Source organism: Equus caballus, unplaced genomic scaffold (genome assembly GCF_041296265.1).
Source record: "Equus caballus isolate H_3958 breed thoroughbred unplaced genomic scaffold, TB-T2T haplotype2-0000440, whole genome shotgun sequence".
NCBI classification, from domain to species: Eukaryota; Metazoa; Chordata; class Mammalia; order Perissodactyla; family Equidae; genus Equus; species Equus caballus.
Window position 1 is genome coordinate 2,523,934 of NW_027222395.1, and position 22,093 is coordinate 2,546,026.

The 22,093-nt window shown below is 36.6% G+C and overlaps 1 long non-coding RNA gene and 1 pseudogene across 1 annotated transcript; one reads left to right on the forward strand and one right to left on the reverse strand.

The window, feature by feature from the left end:
- Nucleotides 1–2,057: 2,057 nt before the first annotated feature.
- OR13G1BP (olfactory receptor family 13 subfamily G member 1B, pseudogene) lies at nucleotides 2,058–2,981 on the reverse strand (annotated as a pseudogene).
- Nucleotides 2,982–15,921: 12,940 nt separating this feature from the next.
- Nucleotides 15,922–21,870, forward strand: LOC138923021 (uncharacterized). Its single transcript, XR_011436142.1, has 2 exons — nucleotides 15,922–16,004; nucleotides 19,361–21,870. It is a non-coding gene; the product is annotated as an uncharacterized lncRNA (long non-coding RNA).
- Nucleotides 21,871–22,093: the final 223 nt, after the last annotated feature.

Here is a 22,093-nt window from a genome sequence, read left to right on the forward strand (position 1 = left end):
ATCTTACTCTTCAAATTAAAATGATCAATAGGTGTATAATTTAAGATGGATGTTTGCACTTATAGGTAAAAGTATCTGTGAAAGAAATATGAACAAACAATTTTAACTTTCCACAGCCTGCAGTCTCCTGTAGGGATCTTACTAGACAGCTAGCAGTACACAGACTTGTTCTCTTCTGTGTCTATGAGGTAGATGTGTCAGTATAATGGGTTAGGTAGAGAATCGTGCAAGATAGTCCAAATATCTGGTATTGAATCGGTGGGTGTGTATATATATATATAATGAAATACAATGTTCAATGCTATATTCAGCAAGAATAATGTGGAAGCCAGAGTGGAATAAGCTATGAGAGAAAGAAGCTCAGAACTAGTTTACTTTTAAAATTTTCCCCTTAAAATAAAAAATACAAATGAAAACAAATTTGAATGTTTCACATGATAGTCTAACAATTTTAAATCATACTTACAGCTGCCTAATTTCAAAATAAAATGCACATTCAGACAATTCTTTTATATTTATTCTTTAGAAAGGAATTAACCTATGTTATTTATTTAACTTCTATATGGCTTTTTTTTTTTTTGACAAAGAAGGGAGCATAATGGAGAAGTTCTTTATTAAGTTCATTTTAAAGAAATGAGAAAAAAGCAGTCTCTGACAGCTGTCTACTCAGCTTGTCTGGCTAAACACCTATGTCATAGTGTTCTCCTGTTGATTACAAAACAAACAAACTCACACAACATCAGCATCAGAAAAGTTCCTCATGAAAGAGGAAGACAGAAAAAAGCCCCTCTGTTGACACGTCTGAGCTGACATGAAATTAATAACACAGTCCAAACCTCAGAAATTTCCAATATCTCCTTTTCCCATTTAATAAATTTGATTGCTGCCACTTTAGCAATTACAGCTTAGCAATAGTTATTCTTTCTACCTTCCAGATAAAATTACCCTTATTTTCTGACATGATCCAATCTAGTAAAAATACTCCCTTTTTGATCTTTTCCCATATCCCCAACACAATCACAAATAAGTCCATGTCAGCACTCTCTTACTGACACAAAATGTGCTGTCTCCTTCATGCAATAAATCAACTCATTCACCTAATCACGTTTTTCTGGTATTCTTCAGCTGGAGGGCATTGAGAATGGTTCTTCTGTTTCCTTATATTAGGTATTAATTTACTTAAAATTTGGCATTAAATGTTATATAAAAGTAATAATATATGGTTCTTGTATTTATAGATTGAAAAAGCTAATGCAGGCAATAATGACATGAACTACATTTTTTTCAGGAATAATAGCATGAGAATACTATTATTCTCATTTTTTAATTTTTTCAAAAATAATAGTATGAGAAAATTCTTGCTCTTATTTTATAAAATATATTACAGTGGATTCTTGATTATAACATGGATTTTAAAGCAAAACTGTAATGCATGTGTCACAAACATGTCTCACAAAGATAGAATGTATTTTCTTGTTACATAAATGGTGGACATGATTTGATTTATAAAATTGTTAATTCTAGAATATTAGAAATAATATTTATTTTTTGTAGAGGTAAATGTTTGTATGCATGGATATATAAGAATTAGAAGTTATGCATATATATTTTAGAATTACATTGGTATATAAATCATATTTGATGATGTATTTTATGATATATCTTATGTCATATATTTGTGTGATGTTGTATGTGTATGACAGTGCAGATTTTGTAAAAATGAAAAGTATGGGACTGTAGAGATGATGAGGAGGTTAGGAACAGAATAGGAAAAAGAGAAAACACTTTCATCTAGTGTAATTAGTTTTTAAAGTATACATAAAAAAATTGATTAACATGTGGAATGATAAGTATAAATTAGTAGTGAAATCATAAGAGAATAAGTCCATTTTGGAAATAAGGAGCTAGGGAAGTGATTTACAGTGGAGTGAAACATTCTTGCCCTTACGAGAGAATAGGAAAACTTCAAATGGAAATAACTATGAAACATCAGTAAAATCTGAGATGTTCTACTAGATGATTCTAAAGTACAGTAGTGATGCACCCCCTTGAAATCATTAATGTTTCAGAAATGAAAAGACTTTCTTAATCCCTGTCTACATCTCCTTGTTCCGGGAACTGTACACAACGGGGTTCAATGTGGGGGTCACAAGAGTATAGAGTGCAGCTACCACCTTGTCTCTTTCAAATGTGTAGCTGGAAGCAGGGAGGGCATAGGTGTAGATTACAGGGCAATAGTAAAGGGACACCACTATGAGGTGGGATGAGCATGTCGAAAAGGCCTTTCTCTTGCCTGCTGCTGTGCTGATGCGGAGAATGGTAGTGATGATAAAAGCATAGGAGATGCAGGTGAGGGTGAAGTCACCCACTGCCAGGGTAATGTCTGCAATACAGACCATCACCTCATTGATTTTCACAGGGCTGCTGGACAAAGACAGTAGTGGGGGTATCTCACAGAAGAAGTGGTCAATGGTATTTGGTCCACAGAAGGTCAGCTTCAGGATGAGACCTGTGTGTAGCCAGGAATTGGTTACTGCAATAGCCATGACAATGCTGAGTAAGGCCATGCACATATGGTGGTTCATGACAGTGCTGTAGTGAAGAGGGAAACAGATAGCCACACAGCGGTCATAGGCCATGGTCGTGAAAAGAACCATCCCAGCTCCCAGGGACCACATAAAGAAGAAGAGCTGGGACATGCAGCCTCTGTATGAAATGGTCCTTCCTGATGTTAGCATGGTCCCAAGCATCTTGGGTATTATGCTTGTTGTTCAGATGATGTCTACGATAGCCAGTGACAGAAGGAGAACATACATGGGGGTATGTAGGGTGATGTTATAGATTATGGCAATGACAATGATCAAATTGCCAAGAAAAGCCACAAGATAGATAAGGAGAAAGACAATGAAGAGAACTCCCTGGAGTTCAGGATTTTGGCTGAGCCCCAGAATCATAAACTCAGTTACAATACTGTTATTCATATTGCTTTGGTGATTAAATGACAGACATTGCAGAGAGTGAACACGTGGCGATTAAATAAATCTGAATGCCATTATAAGATTGTGTGTGTGTGTGTGTGTGTGTGTGTGAATGAAGTGATTTGAGTATTAATTTGACACAACATTGTAGCAGGAATTCCTTTATGATGGAGTTTGGTCTTCCAGGCAATATCCTCTATTCTTCAGATCCATACCATTTTCTGATTCATACTCTTCCATTAATGACTCCAGTAAACAGAAGCCTGTGGTTGAGAAGAAAAATAATAGAAAAATAAATGTCTTCAAATATTTCAATATTATCATTTTGAGTTGAAACTTGCCTGAGCCTAAGTTACATTCGTTTATATATGTATATATATATACACAAACACACACACACAGACAATGGAAATATAATACAAATAATTACATATCTCATTTATTCTGTTAACTGCATGCTATCTTTCTACAAACATATGTAAGCAGTAATATCTAGAACAACAGAAGCTGACAGGACTAATCATAGTGGGAACATAACAGGGGGAAAATGCCCAACAGAAAATTCTAAGGCTGGGTATTCATGAGATAATTGACTAATTTATTGAAGTCCCAGCTGAAACAATTTAACCAAATTCCTGCTTTGAGATTTTTTTCCTCAATTTTAAAAGTGCAATGCTAAAATTGAGTGAACTAATTTGTTGTACCACCATGCAATGGCAAGAGTGTTGGATGTAAAAATAGAAAATCTTGGCTTACCTCTTCATTTCATCATAGCTGTAGCCTGGCCATTTACCCTTCATAACCTTCAGATTTCTTACCTCCAAAAATAGTATAAATTGGGACAAATATTAGATATTATATAGTCGGAGTAAAAGTTTTTTAGGGATAGTCCAGGATACAAGCAGCTGAAAAACAGTTATCTGAAAGGTAGCCATGAGTTTCAAAGGGAAATTCTTGTTTATTTTATTCATCCTCAAAACTTTTCCAGCACTTTGTCACCTGTTTTCTTTTTGCTTATTTGTTTGGATAGATTTGTTTTTATGTATAGTCATATTTTTACCTGAATTCATGACTATCAGGACTTTTGTGACCTGGTGAATCCAGTAGCAGTGTTCAAAGCAGTTGTAAATTTATTCATAGCTTTATGTTTTATATTGTTCACTGCTTTTCAGAGGTCATATTGTACCTTGGATACCTATCCAGTGGTATAAATAAAAATCATGTTTGAGACAAAAGCCAGTCTGATTTGCTCCTCTAGGCCCTGAAACCCCAACTAACAATTTTCCAAATTTAAGCTAGTGACTGATTCATGTGTAGCTGTTCAGACTGGTGTAAAAAAGTAAAGTTTTTGTTTAACCTATATTCCACTTCAAGAATTCCAAGCTTTATTTTTTTTAATTTTTTCATAGTGAAGGGATGTAATATCTTCCAGTACTTGGACCTATGTGTTAGATCCTCTGTAGATATATCATTTTTTCTCAGAAAAACTTTGGAAATTAAATGTTAACATCTTTATGTAGTTGACAAGACAACAATGCTCTGACAGATAAAATAACAGATGCCTGGATTACAAATCTCATAAGTGGAAGAGACAGAATTTACATCTAGGTTTTCTGACTCTAAGGAAATTACTCTTAACCTCTCCGCTATATGCCTTCAGGTAAAACACAAAATATTATGGTGAATGTACACAAAATATGAATGATAAAGGAAAGGTTGGAAAGAACATGTAAGTTCTATTCTGAATAAGATGTGATTTGGAAAACATAGATGAGGATAGAAAATATAATTGAGATAGTTGATATTTGAAATTCAATTTAAGTATTTTTGAATATTGGAAATATATGATATTGAACTAAATGACATTACTCTTTAAAATACTGAGTGTTGAATGTGTTTTCCAATTATAGTAAGAGCCTCTGGTCCTTCATTCCATCTGAATCAGAGATCTGGTATCAAAGCTTCTTGGGTTGAATTTATAAGACAGTGGACCTCTTCCAGCCTTCTTGATCTTACTCACAAAATAGGCACCCAAATATAAACTGAGTCCGTGATGAAGAAAAAACTTCAATTTTCCCTTGGAGAATTGTTATTTATCAATGTAATTAATGCTATATGGCCATGTAATCTTTATTTACCCATGTAATCATTACTGATTTGGTCCCAACATTCAAAGCCAGGTTTCACAAAATGCAGAAAGTTTGCAAAGAGATAGGTAAGTACACTCTGCTCCACTATCTCTGATTAAAGAGTAAAAGTGAAGAGGATCTAGAGATCGCTTTTCTCATCTCTTCTTGGAATGTCCCATTCCCTTTGCAAGAGTGATTGCATGGTTGCAGCTCTATTCTCAATGCTCGTGCCATAAGTTGGAATGGTTAGTGTGTGTAGAAAAGGCCAAATTCAAAGGGGTATCATGAAACAGTTCACTAGGAGGAGAGGGCATCTATCGACTATAAAAGCTTTGTTCAGAATGTTTTCTATTGAACCATGGTGTAGACATATATTATTTTCAATCCACAGGTGTCCAAAGTTTCTATTCTATGGTCAATGGTTTCTACTTAAATTCTGCAAGTGAGACTGGCCTGGCTTCCATGCTACCCTTGATCCCCAAAAGCCAGAGCATCCAGCCAAAGAGAGCCTGCCCACATCAGCAGGGCCATCTATTTCTTCAGGTCTTGTAATTTATAGCCATTGACTTTTGGCCATGTTCCTTTTTGTTCATCTCATCTAGAATCATCTATTTTGCTTTAGTTATTATTTTTAAACTGACAGATTTTTTATTGATTTAAATTTGGAGGTAAGAAAAAGTAGTGAAAGTTAATTAAAATTAGGTAAATGCTTAGGGCTTAAATCTTAACGATGACAATTTCTGTCAATGATCTTGTATTTTTAACATGTTTTCAAAATCTTGGGCTATCTCTGTTAGTTAAATGTATAATAACAACAGTGATAAACTTGTTGAGTTGCTTTGAGAATTAAATAATATATGCATATCATTAGCCCAATACTTAGCCCATATTTAGCTCTCAAGTGAAGGTAATTTAGAGTTCCACACTCCTATCATTTTAAAAAGTCATATTTTTAACCTATAGGTTTTTAAAATTAATAATGAGGCCATTTTTATTGCTTAAAGGAAGAAATACATTCCAAAAATATATTTGCAATGATTGAATAATAGTATAATGTAAGAATAAGCAGATTCGCTTAGGAAAATAAAAGATAATTCAATTAATTCTGAAAGCAACAAAGATGTTTTTATTCAACAAATATTTCAAAGTCAAACTTTGTATTAATCATTATGCTTTCTATTTGATTACAATGATGTAGAAATGTAATAAATGTTTTCAATTATTTTGGAGTTAATGGTAAATTAAAAAATGAACAATCAAACAATGTATTGAGATCATCAGAAAATTATTATAAGTACAGTATAAAGCAATTTTATATAGTGACATAGCATGCTTAATTTGGTCTTGGAAAGAATAATGAGAAGACCAAACTAAAATACTATTATGGTATTGTCCTTGAAAGGTAAGCGGTTTTCAAGGAGTATTCAGGGAGAAGGAAGAGAAGAGAGGAAATAAACACCAAGGAAAAACACTAATGCTGCAAATGTATGGAGGTGTGAAGTACAAAATTTGTCTGGGATAAAGCAAACATTTTGGTGATGGATTTGTGTGCATAGAACAATTATTTTGCTATGCGAAGTATAATATGATAGGTCTTGTTTGATTATTATACTCTAAGGAAAAATTGTGTGCTTCTGTAGGTAATAAGGAAGAAGTTGTAAGTCCGAGAAAGTAATATGTGGTGTGTCCCAACATTAGAAAGACAATCCTGCAGGCAGCATGGAGGATAAGTCCAGAGGGAGACATATTGTCCATTTTGAGATTTGACTGTGCTTACAAGCACTGATTGACTCTTAGAACAATGACAATTTAATTAAATTTAACACTAGGATTTATTTATAATAATTATTGCCAGAATAAAATAAAAGTTACAATAGATAAAACTACATGCAGAGAGAATTTAGACAAGTTTTTTTTGCATTTCTTTTTAGACAAGTTAATTTTTATTGTTTGGCAGAATGCAAGCACACTGACAAAGAAACACCAGCAAACCTTTCCTAGAGGGAGGGAATTGAGGTCATGTTGTGTTTACTGACTCTTAGAACTCAGAACATTAATAGAGGTTCACATTAATATTTTAATGTGTCATTCAACATGTTATTTTGTTTAATCCTCAGAACAGGATTAATTAATAATTAAGAACGTTAATGTCCCAGTTGACATATGAGGTAGTTGGTCAAGTTAGGTAGTGTTAACAAACTTGCTCATTGCCACTCAGTCAGATATTGGGGACATGGAGATCTGAATCCAGGAAGTCTGATTTAAAAAACTCAGTGGTGTTGCAATCTACAAGCCAATGTTATGCCAATGCAACTCAATGTATTTTCCCATATCATCAACTATATCATCATAATCGACATCAGCATCATCATTGTTTCAAATATCTTTTTCTTCTTTGCAAGCATGGACAACATATGCACACTTTTAAAGTGCTACCATATGTAAGGCAAGCTGCTAGGAGCTCACCAGAGCAGCCACTATGTTTTATGGGGCTAGAGTGGTACAATTTACTTTATCCTCTTACATTTCTGAATAACTTTTGTCAGACAATTTCATTCAAGATAATTCTTCACTAAGTAAGAGTTGCTTCTAGTTCAAGTTCATTCAGGGAGAATGTTGCATTCTCTTTAGCTTAGCTTCACGGCTGAAGTATTGCAAGAGAGATGAAAGTGCCCATTTCTCAATTTTGCAACTTAAAAGCAGTGAAAAAGAGAAAATTTGGTGCAGGTTAGAGGAGTGTGCATATAATTGTGTAAAAAATATGGCCCTACCCAATGAAGCGTAGTCAACCATCTGGGTTAGCCTGGGACTGCCCCTGTTTTTCCAGAAAAAGTCTCATGTCTTAAGAACACCTTCAGTCTTGAGAAAAATGGGATGATTGATCACACTATGACCTCTGAAGTCAATGCCACAACTGTTCCTGAGAATCTCATTCACACATGAACTCCCAAAGCATTTTATTCTCTAAGTTTCAGAAGAAATAATTTTTTTTGCAAATTCAACTTTAGCCTATCACTCTCCTTATTCAAGAGTGAATTACAAATTCTTGTATATGATAAAATATACACATCAAATGATGAACTGATGTTGTTACATAGGCTACACTTACGAGAGGTGTGGAAGCAGCTTAGAGCAAGCATATTGATACAATGAGAAAATTTGAAAACTCATTTTAAACCATTTTTCTAATTAAACCTTTACACTAATTGAAGAAAGGGGATATTCTAAAATAATTTCTGAAACATATTAAGTATTCCTACCACATTGGTAACAGTGTACTTACCTAAATTTAGTTGACTTTGTTTTAAGGTCTAGTTTGTGAATATGTGATATGTAAGAGAAAAATTTAAGAAGTCAGGCAGACAATGTAAGCACAAGTATCTTCAAATAAGTATCCTCTATTTTAAACTTAATTGCAATCCATGGTCAAGTTTTCCCCTGCCCTATGCCTAAAAAAGAACCAAAGAGACTACGTGGATCATGCCTATCCCTATCCAGGTCATAAATCCATGGTGACTGCGAAAAGTAGACAGAATTTCCACAAATACTCACTTTAGTTCTTTGCAGGGCATCACCATGTTCGAACAGTGACCTGTGTGAAATCACCAGAAAAAAATGGAAAATAAAGACAACAGCCCTCATCAGTTTGCTTTCAACAGACTTCTGTCATGCTTGCTTAAGTATTGATTGATTCCATTATATTTAAGATCAATCAAAATAACATTTCCTGAATAAAGAACAAGGGGCCCAGGGAACAGCATCTCGGACTGAGTTTCTGAGAGGTAGTTAAAATGGATCTCAGTGGAATAATCAAAACAACCCTGCACTGAATACAAATTACAGATGTAATGACTTGGACTTTCTGTGTCATTTCTCTGTAAGACAAAATGATATCCCAAGATGATATCTCCATGATGTAGGAAATCTGAATAATGAGAGAGACACTAGGAACGCTGGAGGGAGATTCAGAGAATGGATGGATGGACGTTGGTATAAAAACAGCTACAGCTGCCGGAAGGATCACTCTCTCTCAATAGAAAATAAACAGAGATGAGAATGGCAGAAAATGGATTCCAAGATGAGATTACAGCAAAGATTGTAGAAGTTCATTTATCCCACTACACTCTGAGGGAGTCAGGGTCTACAAATATACTAGAGAATGAAATTTGGTTTTCAGTGAATGAATATAATAAACTCTTTAGTTAAATTTCTTCCTGAATTGAATTGAATCATTGTTTGAAAATATGTGTTCAACCTTTTGGCATTGTGTATTCATAGGCACACACAAATGAAACTCATGTGTGTGATGTACTCACAGTAAAATAGCATCATCTCTGTCTCTCTTGCTGACAATCCTCATATTTTGAAATGTCCGTTGAAATTCAAACACCTATTTTCATGTTTACCATATAGACTTCTTTCCTCTATTTGTTTATGTCTGAGAAAAAGTACACAGGTGGTTATTAGATCATTTAAACAGTTTTCTTAAACAGTAGACAGTGACAGTGATCTAAATGCTCATATAATATACCTTAAATTATTAATTCTTTATATATCATATCCTATATTATCCTAAACATTATCTAAGTATATCAGACTGTGAAAAAAAGATTACAAAAATGGGCAGGAATTGTATATACTAATAGTCACATGGCCAAGTAGAAATTACATGGACTCTAAAGAATGTTTTTCTTGAGTCTGGGGACATAATTTACTTTGCTTTAGTGATATTTTTAAGAGTTAAAATAACCTGCCTTCTTCTGTAATGGTAAAAGTTGTTGTCCATATATTACTTCGAACAGATATATTAAAAATATATATAACATTTTCAGGTACTATGATTGACTGGACAATAAATCAGAATATCTTAAAATAAAAACTGTGCTTGAAAGGCTGTACTGGAGGGTATTTGTTAAAAATCATACAGAGATATTATTTTATATATAAACACTTGATCCAGTCATCGCCTCTTGGTTCCAAACCTACTCTTACTCAGTTTCTCTGGGGTGTTGAACTGGATTGAACCTGCAAAACCTGTAACCATATTGCTCCTGGTCAGCTGGCGCCACATTAACTCTGCCATTATGGGGCAATGGAAGGAGATTTTAAGGCTGAGTGAGGAAAACAAGGTGAGTCCCTGGTCTTTCTCTCTGCTGGAAGATCTATCAGTTCTATTATTTTGACTGTTAATTTAAAATATCACAGTATGATTTATGAGTTTGTCACATTCTTCTTTTAAGTCTGTCAAGTTAGGTCATGCATCATTTAAAGCTAAACTAGTGTGTGCACAGAGAATTTGTTTTATGTCTTTGTGGTGGAAGTATCCCTTTGGCATTATGAAAGTTTCCTCTTTATCTCAAAAGATGTTGCTTGACTTACTGCCTATGCATTCTGATAGGATAATTGCACCAGTTTTCTTTTGTTTAGTTTTGCCTGGTATATCATTTTCTTTCTTTATTTTGCCAGTTTTTTCTTTGTTTGTATTTGAAAATATGTAAGTGGCAAATTTGTTTTTTAACAAAATCTTAATATTTTGATATCAGCAGTTTGGTTATTTGCATTTAATTTAATTATTGATCCATTTCTATTTGCTTTCTTGTTATTTACTTTCTATCTTTTCCATTTGTTTGGGTTCCCTTCTCTCTTCTTTCTTATGTTCTTCTTTTAAATTTTTTTTATTTTTTTAATTGCAGTAACATTGGACTGTAACAAGATATAGCTTTCAGATGTACATCGTAATATATTTTGAATTCTGTGTAGATTACATCATGTTCACCACACAAAAACTAATTATAGTCCATCCCCTCACATGTGAGCCTAATCCCCACTTTTGCCCTCACTCTCCTTCCCCTCTGTAACCAGCAATCCAATCTCCATTGCTATGTATTTGTTTGTCGTTGTTTTTATCTCCTACTTATGAGTGAGATAATTAGGGATTTGACTTTTTCCCTCTGACTTATTTCACTCAGCATAATACTCTCAAGGAACATACATGTTGTCATAAATGGCTGGATTTCATCATTTCTTACGGCTGAATAGTATTCCATTATGTATATATACCACATCTTTCTTATCCATTCGTCCCTTGATAGGCACCTAGGTTGCTTCCACATCTTGGGTATTGTGAATAATGCTGCAATGAACATAGGGGTGCGTGTATTTTTATGCCTTTGCGTTTTCAAGTTCTTTGGATAAATACCCAGAAGTGAGATAGCTGGATCATGTGGTAGATCTATTCCTAATTTTCTGAGCATACTCCAAACTGCTTTCCATGGTGGCTGCACCAGTTTGCACTGCCACCAACAGTGTACGAGGGTTCCCTTCTCTCCACATCCTCTCCAACACTTGTTTCCTGTCTTGTTAATTATAGCCATTATGACCAGAGTGAGGTGATACCACATTGTGGTTTTCATTTGCATCTCCCTGATAGCTAATGATGTTGTACATCTTTTCATATGGCTGTTGGCCATCTGTATATCTTCTTTGGAGAAATCTATGTTCAGATCTTTTGCCCAATTTTTAATTGGGTTGTTGGTTTTTTTGTTGTTGTGCTGTATGTGTTCTTTGTATATTTTGGATATTAACCTCTTATCTGATATACGGTTTGCAAATGTCTTCTCCCAATTGTTAGGTTGTACTTTCATTTTGTTGATTGGTTCTTTTGCTGTGCAGAAGCTTTTTAGTTTGATATAGTCCCATTTGTTCATTTATTGTTTTTTTTTTCCCTTGCCAGACATAGTACTTGAAAATATGCTGCTAAGACAGATGTCAAAGAGCATACTGCTTATGTTTTCTTCCAGAGGTTTCATGGCTTTGGGTCTTACATTCAAGTCTTTAACCCATTTTGAGTTGATTTTTATGCATGGTATAAGGGAATGGTCTACTTTCATTCTTTCGCATTTGGCTGTCCAGCATTCCCAATGCAATTTATTGAAGAGACTGTCCGTTCCCCATTGTATGCTCTTGCCTCCCTTGTCGAATATTAGCTGTCCATAACTGTGTGGATTTATTTCTGGGTTCTTGATTCTATTCCATTGATCTGTGTGTCTCTTTTTATGCCAGTAGCATGTTGTTTGCATTACTATGGCTTTGTAGTATATTTTGAAATCAGGGAGTGTGATACCTCCAGCTTTGTTCATTTTTCTCAGGAATCCTTTGGCTATTCTGGTTCTTTTGTTGTTCCATATAAAGTTTAGGATTCTTTGTTCTATTTCTGTGAAAAATCTTGGTGGAACTTAGGGATTGCATTGAATGTATGGATTGCTTTAAGAAGTATGGACATTTTAACGATGTTAATTCTTCCAATCCAAGAGCACAGAATATCTTTCCAATTCTTTATGTCTCCTTTGATTTCTTTCAACAATGTTTCATAGATTTCACTTTACAGAACTTTCACATTTTAGATTGCTTATTCCTAGGTATTTTATCCTTTTTGTTGAAATTGTAAATGGGATTGTATTCTTAATTTCTCTTTCCCCGACTATGTTGTTAGCATATAGAATCACAAACAATTTTGTATGTTAATTTTGTATCTCATGAGTTGACTGAATTCATTTATTTTTTCTAAAAGCTTTTGTGTGGATTCTTTAGGGTTTTCTATACATAAAATCATGTTGTCTGCAAAGAATGACAGTTTCACTTCTTTTCCAGCATGAGTCTCTGTTATTTCTTTTTCTTGCCTGGTTGCTCTGGCTAGGAGTTCCAATACTATGTTAAACAAGATGGCGACAGTGGGCATCCTTGTCTTCTTCCTGTTCTTAGAGGGATAGCTTTCAGTTTTTCTCCATTGAGAATGTTATTTTCTGTGGGTTTGTCACATATGGCCTTCATTATGTTGAGGTATTTTCCTTCTATACCCATTTTATTTAGAGTTTTTATCATAAATGGATGCTGTATCTTCTCAAATGCTTTCTTTGCATCTATTGAGATGATCATGTGATCTTTCTTCTTCATTTTGTTAATGTGGTCTATCATGTTGATAGATTTGCAGATGTTGAACTATCCCCACATCCCTGGAATGAAACCCACTTGATCATGATGTATGATATTTTTAATGTATTGTTATATTTTATTTGCTAGTCTTTTGTTGAAGATTTTTGCATCGATGTTCATCAGGGATATTGGCCTATAATTTTCTTGTTTTGTCTTGTCCTTGTCTGGTTTTGCTATCAGGATAATTTTGGCTTTGTAGAATGAGTTAGGAAGCCTCCCCTAATCTTCATTTTTTGGGAACATTTTGAGAAGGATAGGTATTAACTCTTCTTTGAATGTTTGGTAGAATTCACCAGGGAAGCCATCTGGTCCTGGACTTTTATTTTTGGGGAGGTTTTTGATTGCTGTTTCAATCTCCTTAGTGGTATTTGGTCTATTCAAATTCTCTACTTGTTCTTAGTCTAGTTTTGGAAGGTTTTATGTTTCTAAGAATTTTTCCATCTCTTTTAGATTATCCAATTTGTTGGCATACAGGTTTTCATACTATTCTCTTATCTTTTGTATTTCTGAGGTGTCTGTTGTAGTCTCTCCTGTTTCATTTCTGATTTTATTTAATTGAGACTTCTCTTTTTCTTGGTGAGTCTAGCTAAGTGTTAGTCAATTTTCTTTATCTTTTCAAAGAACCTGCTCTCCGTTTCATTGTTTCAATTGTTTTTTGCATGGAATGTCTTTTTCCATCCTTTCACTTTCAGTTTGTGAGTGTCTTTAGGTCTGAAGTGTATCTTTTGTATGCATCATATACATGGGTCTTCTTTTTTTTTTATCCACTTGTCCATCCTATGGCATTTGATTGGAGCATTTATTCCAATGACGTTTAAAGTAGCTATTGATAAAAATGTATTTCTTACACTTTTGTTATTTTTTTATGGTTGTTTTAGTAGTTCTTCTCTATTCCTGACTTTTCTCTTGCTGTCTTCTCTTGAGGTTTGATGGCTTTCTTCAGTGATATGTTTGATTTCTTTTGTCTTACTTCTTTGCTTGCTTATTATAGGTTTCTGATTTGTGATTGCCATGAGGTCCTATATAATATTCTATGTGTATAAGCATCTATATCAAGTTGATAGACTCTTTAGCTTGACCTCTTTCTAAAAGCTCTACTTTTTCACTCCCCTTCTCCCACATTTTATGTTTTGAAATCATATATAGTCTCTTGTTTAGTGTGTCTAAGCAATAGGCTTTTATCATTGAAATAGGTGATTTTAGTACATTTGTCTTTTAACTTTCATATTATCTTCACAGGCATTTGGTCTGCTACATTTCCTATATTTACCTTTACAAGTGATTTTATTGCCTTTTTTATAATTGTTTTTATCTCTATTTGTGGTCATTGCTTTCCCACTTAAATAAGTCCCTTCAGCATTTCTTGTAGAACTGGTTTCTTGGTGATAGACTCCTTTAATTTTTGCTTGTCTGGGAAGCACTTTATCTCTCCTTCCATTCCAAATGACATCCTTGATGGATAGAGTATTCTCGGCTGTAAGTTTTCTCCTTTTAGCACTTTAAATATGTCATGCTGGGAGCCGTGGCTACATCATTTGATCGGCTGTTTGACAGGGTCCAGCCGATTAACGCCGAGGGGTGCAGGGCCGCCCCTTGGTGAAGAATAACCGGCCAGCCCCTCACATAGTTCTGAAACCTGTGCTGCTTCTAATTGCCCTTCATTCCTTTTCCTTTCTTAACCTCCAGTTTTCACTCCTTTGGGTGGCTGCTTGGGAGGCACTACCTCCCGGGAAAATTAGATACAGTAAGAGAATGTGACCACCTGCAGGTAACTTTCAAGATATTTTTCAGTTAATTATTGGAGGAGCACACAGTCCCATGTGAGACAATCAGAAAGGAATCCTGCCCAGATAAGATGTCGAATTAGGTTTATGGCCTCCATCTGGTTAATGTTTCCTTCTCCCTCCAGTTCTTTGTCTAAATATACATATGCATCGTCCTTCTAAGTTTGCTGGTTAATTGGATGATCAAGAAGTATCTATATATTATTCTTGACCTTCTGCTTTCTGTTAAAATGTTATAGAGGTTTTCTCCTAAAAGCAATAAATAATAAATAATTGGTGAGTAGAAGGGCCGAGGGGTGCAAGAATGCCCCTCGGTGAAGGATGGCCGGCCAACACCCCCGATATTTTCTGAATTATATGCATGCTTTCTATCAAGGTTATGTGTATACTTATTTCTCTTTTTTATTCTTGAAGATATATAGTTTAGTTTAGCTTTTCAGCCCTTTACTTTACTAACAATATGATACTTTCTCCGGCAGTGTACTTAAGGGACCGTTAGCTCTACAATCTAAAAGACAAAGGAATGCTTCCAGCCCCTAAAGGGCGCGAAAAAGTAAAGATGTTTAACTGCCCGCTGAGAATGCAGATAGCCCTGGGGATAAGACACCCTGGAGTCGCCTTTTGTTCCCATTACCCATCTACACTAATGGCGTAAATGATTGAGGGAGGCAGGGATGGCTCCACCAGGATGTAACCAGACGGGCTGCTGTCCTGTCCGGAGGCCTGGACCTTCTCTCTTTGATTTAACTTTACCATGAATTACAACAGACGCCTAGGTACCTATCTCCTTTAGCTTAGAGACAACAAACACTAGTTAATTGCAGAGAAGACGATCATTAACCTTATGCTCTATAGAATGGAATGCTAATAAATATTCTTGTGCCCGTTTCTTACTTCCTTATCTCTCTGAGAATATTTGTAAAACTATTTCTGTACTAATCCTGAAAAATATATAAACGACACTCGTGCACAGTAAAGTCGGACTTGCTAACACCAACCCAAGTCTCACGTCCCCTTTATTTTCCCCCTCCCTCATCGCGCCGACGCCGTCCATCCCTCAGGAACCTGGACTCCGCCGGGGCGGGACCCCGGCAAGTGGCGCCCGAACAGGGACCTGAAGGGTAAGTTCCCCCCACTTCTCGGGACGGATAGGATCCTACCCAGGGCTGGAAAGAAGAGCCCCCTTTAGCCCCTCTCTGCCAAAGGGAGAGTGAGGAAAGGACAGAAGGGTAGTAGGTGTTAAGAACTTTGAGAAGTTTTTGGCCCTCTCTAGAAAGGGAGAGTGAAATAAAAAATAATAATAATAATAATAATAATAATTGAGAAGTTTTTGCCCCTCTCTAGAAAGGGAGAGTGAAATAATAATAATAATAATAATAATAATAATAATAATTGAGAAGTTTCTGCCCCTCACTAGAAAGGGAGAGTGAAATAATAATAATAATAACAATAATAATAATAATAATAATTGAGAAGTTTCTGCCCCTCTCTAGAAAGGGAGAGTGAAATAAAAAAAAATAATAATAATAATAATAATAATTGAGAAGTTTTTGCCCCTGTCTAGAAAGGGAGAGTGAAATAAAAAATAATAATAATAATAATAATAATAATAGAGAAGTTTTAGTCCCTCTCCGGAAAGGGAGAGTGAAATAAGGTTAGGAAGAATAAGAAGTATTAAGAATTTTGAGAAGTTTTGGGCCATACTGAGTCTAAAGAAAGAAGGCTCTGTATAGAAATAATAACATGTATGCTTGCAAAAAAGAGACATAAAAGCCTCTTTGGGACAGATTTCTACATTCCTACATTTTTACAAGAACAATGTCCCTGGTTCCCCGAAGAGGAAACTGTTAATTTGGAAACCTGGATGATAGTGGGAACACAACTTAGAAGCTGATTTTCTTTATAAAGAGGTTATATCAACTTTGCCTAAGTATGTTTTAAAATGTCTAACTGGGAATACTTCCTTGTGCAACATTATAAGAGCAAGACCTGTTAAGTTCTGGCCGTGGGTCCTGTCACCACGCAGCAGCTCTGCCTGCCCATGGGTCCTGTCCCCATGCTATTCCACGCTATTCTCTAAATAAAAGAGCACTGCCACCAAATCTTGAGAGCCCAGGAAATCTTTCTCTCGACTCCTCGGCTCACCAACCCTGCATCATTTCTGGTGGACTTGCTTCATCGGCTTGTGAGCTCAAGTTCTGGTAAGTGCCCTATTTTTTCCTTGTGACTTTCTCTTTTTCAAGGATGGATCTAAATTCACTGCTCCATAGGGAACCTTCTCGGACAGCTGTATGAATCCACTTTTGCTGCCCATGGCTACTCTATGGGGCAAATTGTGGCATTCAGCCTGAAGAGAATCAGTACCTTAAGCCTGAGGGTGATGGAAAATGAATTAATCCATTCCTTCCTGACTCTATCTCTAATAGACAAATTTTACATGGGCACGGGTCGGCCACTTAAGTCATTAGGACGGCTGCCAATCTCCAAGACTCCCGTGGAAGGTTTCTTTTCCTAAGGCTGGAATGGGACCCCTCCCTCTGGCACCTGACCATACTCTGAACTGCGGGAAAAGTCCCAATCGGGACTCCAGTTCAAGGAAAGTACCAAACTCTAACCTTTGGTGGAGTATGGGAACCCCTTCTTGGGAGAATGGCTCCAGGCTGCAATTGGGTAGAATGTCCCCCAGACTGGCGGAAAGTTCCTCACTGTTTTTCTCTATCCCTTTATCCTGGGAATCATTCACCAGGCACTTATGACTGCCAGGCATAATAGGGAAGGTATACAAGAGATGCATGCAGGGGGACAAGAGATACATGCTGGGGGACGCCCCCATCACCCCTTGCTATAGGAATCTCACAGGCAGAACAAGTAGGACGCTGCCCTAGGTTCAGGAGATTTTCAAGTTAATGGAACCTTTTCTTTCCTCTCTCTTAAAGTTACAGTGACCATTTTGGCTCCTTTTGAGCTTTGCAATTGAGAAACAAAGAAATCTTTAAAATATCATAGTCTCCACCTCTGGGAGCGCCCCCCCCCTCTGGTTTCCGGGCCTGATCACCCTGGCAACCAAGTGGGGTGCCCTCTCTTGGAGATTGACTCATTACCTGATTGATGGCAGTGATTTTTAAAACAATAGGTGTGAAGGCTCTGTGTCTGTGTGTCTATATGTGTGTGATATTTTTACCTCCAGGTGATATGGCCAATACTAAGAGTTCTGTTTAATTGGCTTAAATTAAGCGCTCTCATACATTCTAAATACAATAGAAATTAACCCACTGTCTTTTAAGATGATATGGATTAATCTTTGGTTAATGAAAACTTAAGTTTGTTGGTTTGATTGAAATGTTTGGATATGTCCTCAGAGTTAGCACTGCATATGCAAATATGCAGCCTGGGTTTCCTAGTCAAATAAGTTCATGTTGTCTGTTAGAAATTTGTCAGCATAATAACTTTAAATGATAGCTGTTTGTCTAATGTCTCAAAGTTCTTGTGGGTAATCTAAACATCATTGTTGGGAACAAATGGTTTCTAACTCTACCTAAAAGACAAATCTGTTTTGTTAATTCTAAACTAATCAGGCTTATTTGGTCCAAAGTTACATGGGAAAAATTGTCAGATAAAGTGATAATAATCTTTCTTGGTTGGTAGTATGTGGGTAAATGTTACTGATATAAGTGTTTTAGAAATTATATACATGCCTAAATTCTGATCTATCCTGGCTATCAGCCATAATTCTAATTATTAGTTTAAGGTGTTGTATATCACAGAGATAACCAAGTTTCTCTGTCAATCATCATTTTTAAGTCTTTTATTGTTTACAGTCAGTTATTGTTTTACTCTATTTTTTGCTTTTGCAAATATGTCTCATCTTCAGGAAAATTCATGGAAAGGACTCTAACACTCTAGAATACAGGTTTCTAATAAACGCTCAGATTGTAAAACTAAACTGGGTAAAAATTACAGAACTCCAACAGAGAAACTGATGACCTCACAAACTGCTGACAGAAGATTAAGATCAAGAACCAATTACACAGGACAGAATAAACTGATAGGGATGATTATAATTTTTATGACTTTTTAATTGAGATATTACTGATTTTTAATATTTTGCTTTTTTCCAGAGTTAAGAAAATCTTTTTCTCTATTCTCTTAAAGAACTATGACTTACAGCAATTTATAAACAAAATTGAAACGTTTGTCTTTTCCTCCCTATCTGAGCCCCCCAAAACAACAATTGGAAAAATTACAAGGAGGAGAGCTCAAATATAGCTCTCCCCGTCTTTTACTAAGTCATGCTCTGTTTGTGATAAATTTTCTCAATTTAGATTTTCATGGTGAGTCACCTATGATGAGACATTGGAATGATAATAAACAAAATATTTTACTACAGGTCAAATGGAAGGACCTGCTTACAGGACAGTGGAAAGGTCCTGATATTCTCTTAACTGTCGGTCGAGGATATGTTTGCATATTTCCACAGGACGCTTCATCTCCTTGTGGATTCCTGATCATCTGATTCGACATGTACCGCAAGCAGCCTCTGCCCCCACCTCCACCAAGGCAGACGAGCCCCAGCTTCCGAGTCAAGATAGATGATGAATCTCCCCCAGTAGCCCAGATGAGACGACTTTCACTCCGCGAGAAACCTTCTAAACGTCTGGCTCCCCGTCCGCACTCGCCTCTGCCCTCCTATTCTTTCTACTGACTCTGGCAAAATTCAACCACACTTGTGCCAGGCCATAGCCGCTTTACAGAATGTTGTATTGATTAGACCAACAGTATCACAGTTATATAAGGTTAAGGCCTGTGTCCTGGCCCCTTATGATTTCTTGGCCTTTCCTGTACACAGTTTTGCTATGTCTATCTCTTTTAATAATTCTCGTTATGATATCTCCTGTCCAGATTGTATTTTTAACTAATTGTTTGAGCCCTGATATAGAGGTACGAGCTGTAATCATATTACAACAACCCCCCTATCTTATGCTACCCGTTCATTTGTCTGAACCCTGGTATGATGATGTTGGATTGCTTACTTTGAAACAGGCTACTGATCTTTTACAGCGCCCCCGCCGGTTTATCTCTGCTTTAATATGGGGTATCTCAGCCTTGATTGCATTAGCAACCTCTCTCACTGTATCTGCTGTAGCGCTGACTAAACAAATACATACTGCCTCTTATGTAGACGATCTTTCTAAGAATACCACTCTTGCCCTAACTACCCAAGAAATAATAGACGAAAAACTGGAGGCAAAGGTAAACACTCTGGAAGAGGCAATATTACAGATAGGACAAGAACTTACAAATTTGAAGGTTAGATTGGCCTTGCGTTGTCATGTGTCCTATAGATGGATCTGTGTGACTCCTCTTAAGGTAAATCAATCTCTACACTCTTGGGAAAAAATTAAAAATCATATCCAGGGAATATGGAACCATTCAGACTTTAGTCTAGACATTTGTGACTTACATAGACAAATTAATAATATTAATCAGGCTGAAGAATCCTTTTCTGCTTCTGAAGTGGCCACCAACCTTTTCACCTCTCTGACCTCTTTTGTAGGGGAGAAAAATTGGAGCTCCTTTATTGTTAATATTGCTGTCACCATTGGTGCTCTAATGATTTGTCTTTGCCTTTTTCCAGTCTTTCTCAAGTTAATATTCAACTCTATAAGTCGGGTTTCAGCAGAATTACATCTGTTGGCCTTAAAAAGTAAAAAAGGGGGAGATGCTGGGAGCCGTGGCTACATCATTTGATCGGCTGTTTGACAGGGTCCAGCCGATTAACGCCGAGGGGTGCAGGGCCGCCCCTTGGTGAAGAATAACCGGCCAGCCCCTCACATAGTTCTGAAACCTGTGCTGCTTCTAATTGCCCTTCATTCCTTTTCCTTTCTTAACCTCCAGTTTTCACTCCTTTGGGTGGCTGCTTGGGAGGCACTACCTCCCGGGAAAATTAGATACAGTAAGAGAATGTGACCACCTGCAGGTAACTTTCAAGATATTTTTCAGTTAATTATTGGAGGAGCACACAGTCCCATGTGAGACAATCAGAAAGGAATCCTGCCCAGATAAGATGTCGAATTAGGTTTATGGCCTCCATCTGGTTAATGTTTCCTTCTCCCTCCAGTTCTTTGTCTAAATATACATATGCATCGTCCTTCTAAGTTTGCTGGTTAATTGGATGATCAAGAAGTATCTATATATTATTCTTGACCTTCTGCTTTCTGTTAAAATGTTATAGAGGTTTTCTCCTAAAAGCAATAAATAATAAATAATTGGTGAGTAGAAGGGCCGAGGGGTGCAAGAATGCCCCTCGGTGAAGGATGGCCGGCCAACACCCCCGATATTTTCTGAATTATATGCATGCTTTCTATCAAGGTTATGTGTATACTTATTTCTCTTTTTTATTCTTGAAGATATATAGTTTAGTTTAGCTTTTCAGCCCTTTACTTTACTAACAATATGATACTTTCTCCGGCAGTGTACTTAAGGGACCGTTAGCTCTACAATCTAAAAGACAAAGGAATGCTTCCAGCCCCTAAAGGGCGCGAAAAAGTAAAGATGTTTAACTGCCCGCTGAGAATGCAGATAGCCCTGGGGATAAGACACCCTGGAGTCGCCTTTTGTTCCCATTACCCATCTACACTAATGGCGTAAATGATTGAGGGAGGCAGGGATGGCTCCACCAGGATGTAACCAGACGGGCTGCTGTCCTGTCCGGAGGCCTGGACCTTCTCTCTTTGATTTAACTTTACCATGAATTACAACAGACGCCTAGGTACCTATCTCCTTTAGCTTAGAGACAACAAACACTAGTTAATTGCAGAGAAGACGATCATTAACCTTATGCTCTATAGAATGGAATGCTAATAAATATTCTTGTGCCCGTTTCTTACTTCCTTATCTCTCTGAGAATATTTGTAAAACTATTTCTGTACTAATCCTGAAAAATATATAAACGACACTCGTGCACAGTAAAGTCGGACTTGCTAACACTAACCCAAGTCTCACGTCCCCTTTATTTTCCCCCTCCCTCATCGCGCCGACGCCGTCCATCCCTCAGGAACCTGGACTCCGCCGGGGCGGGACCCCGGCAATGTCATGTCATTCTCGCCTCTCCTGCGGCCTTTTGACTGAAAAGTCCTCTGATAGCCTTATGGGCTTCCCTTTGTATGTCACATGTGGCCTTTCTCTTGCTGCGTTTAGGATTATCTCTTTA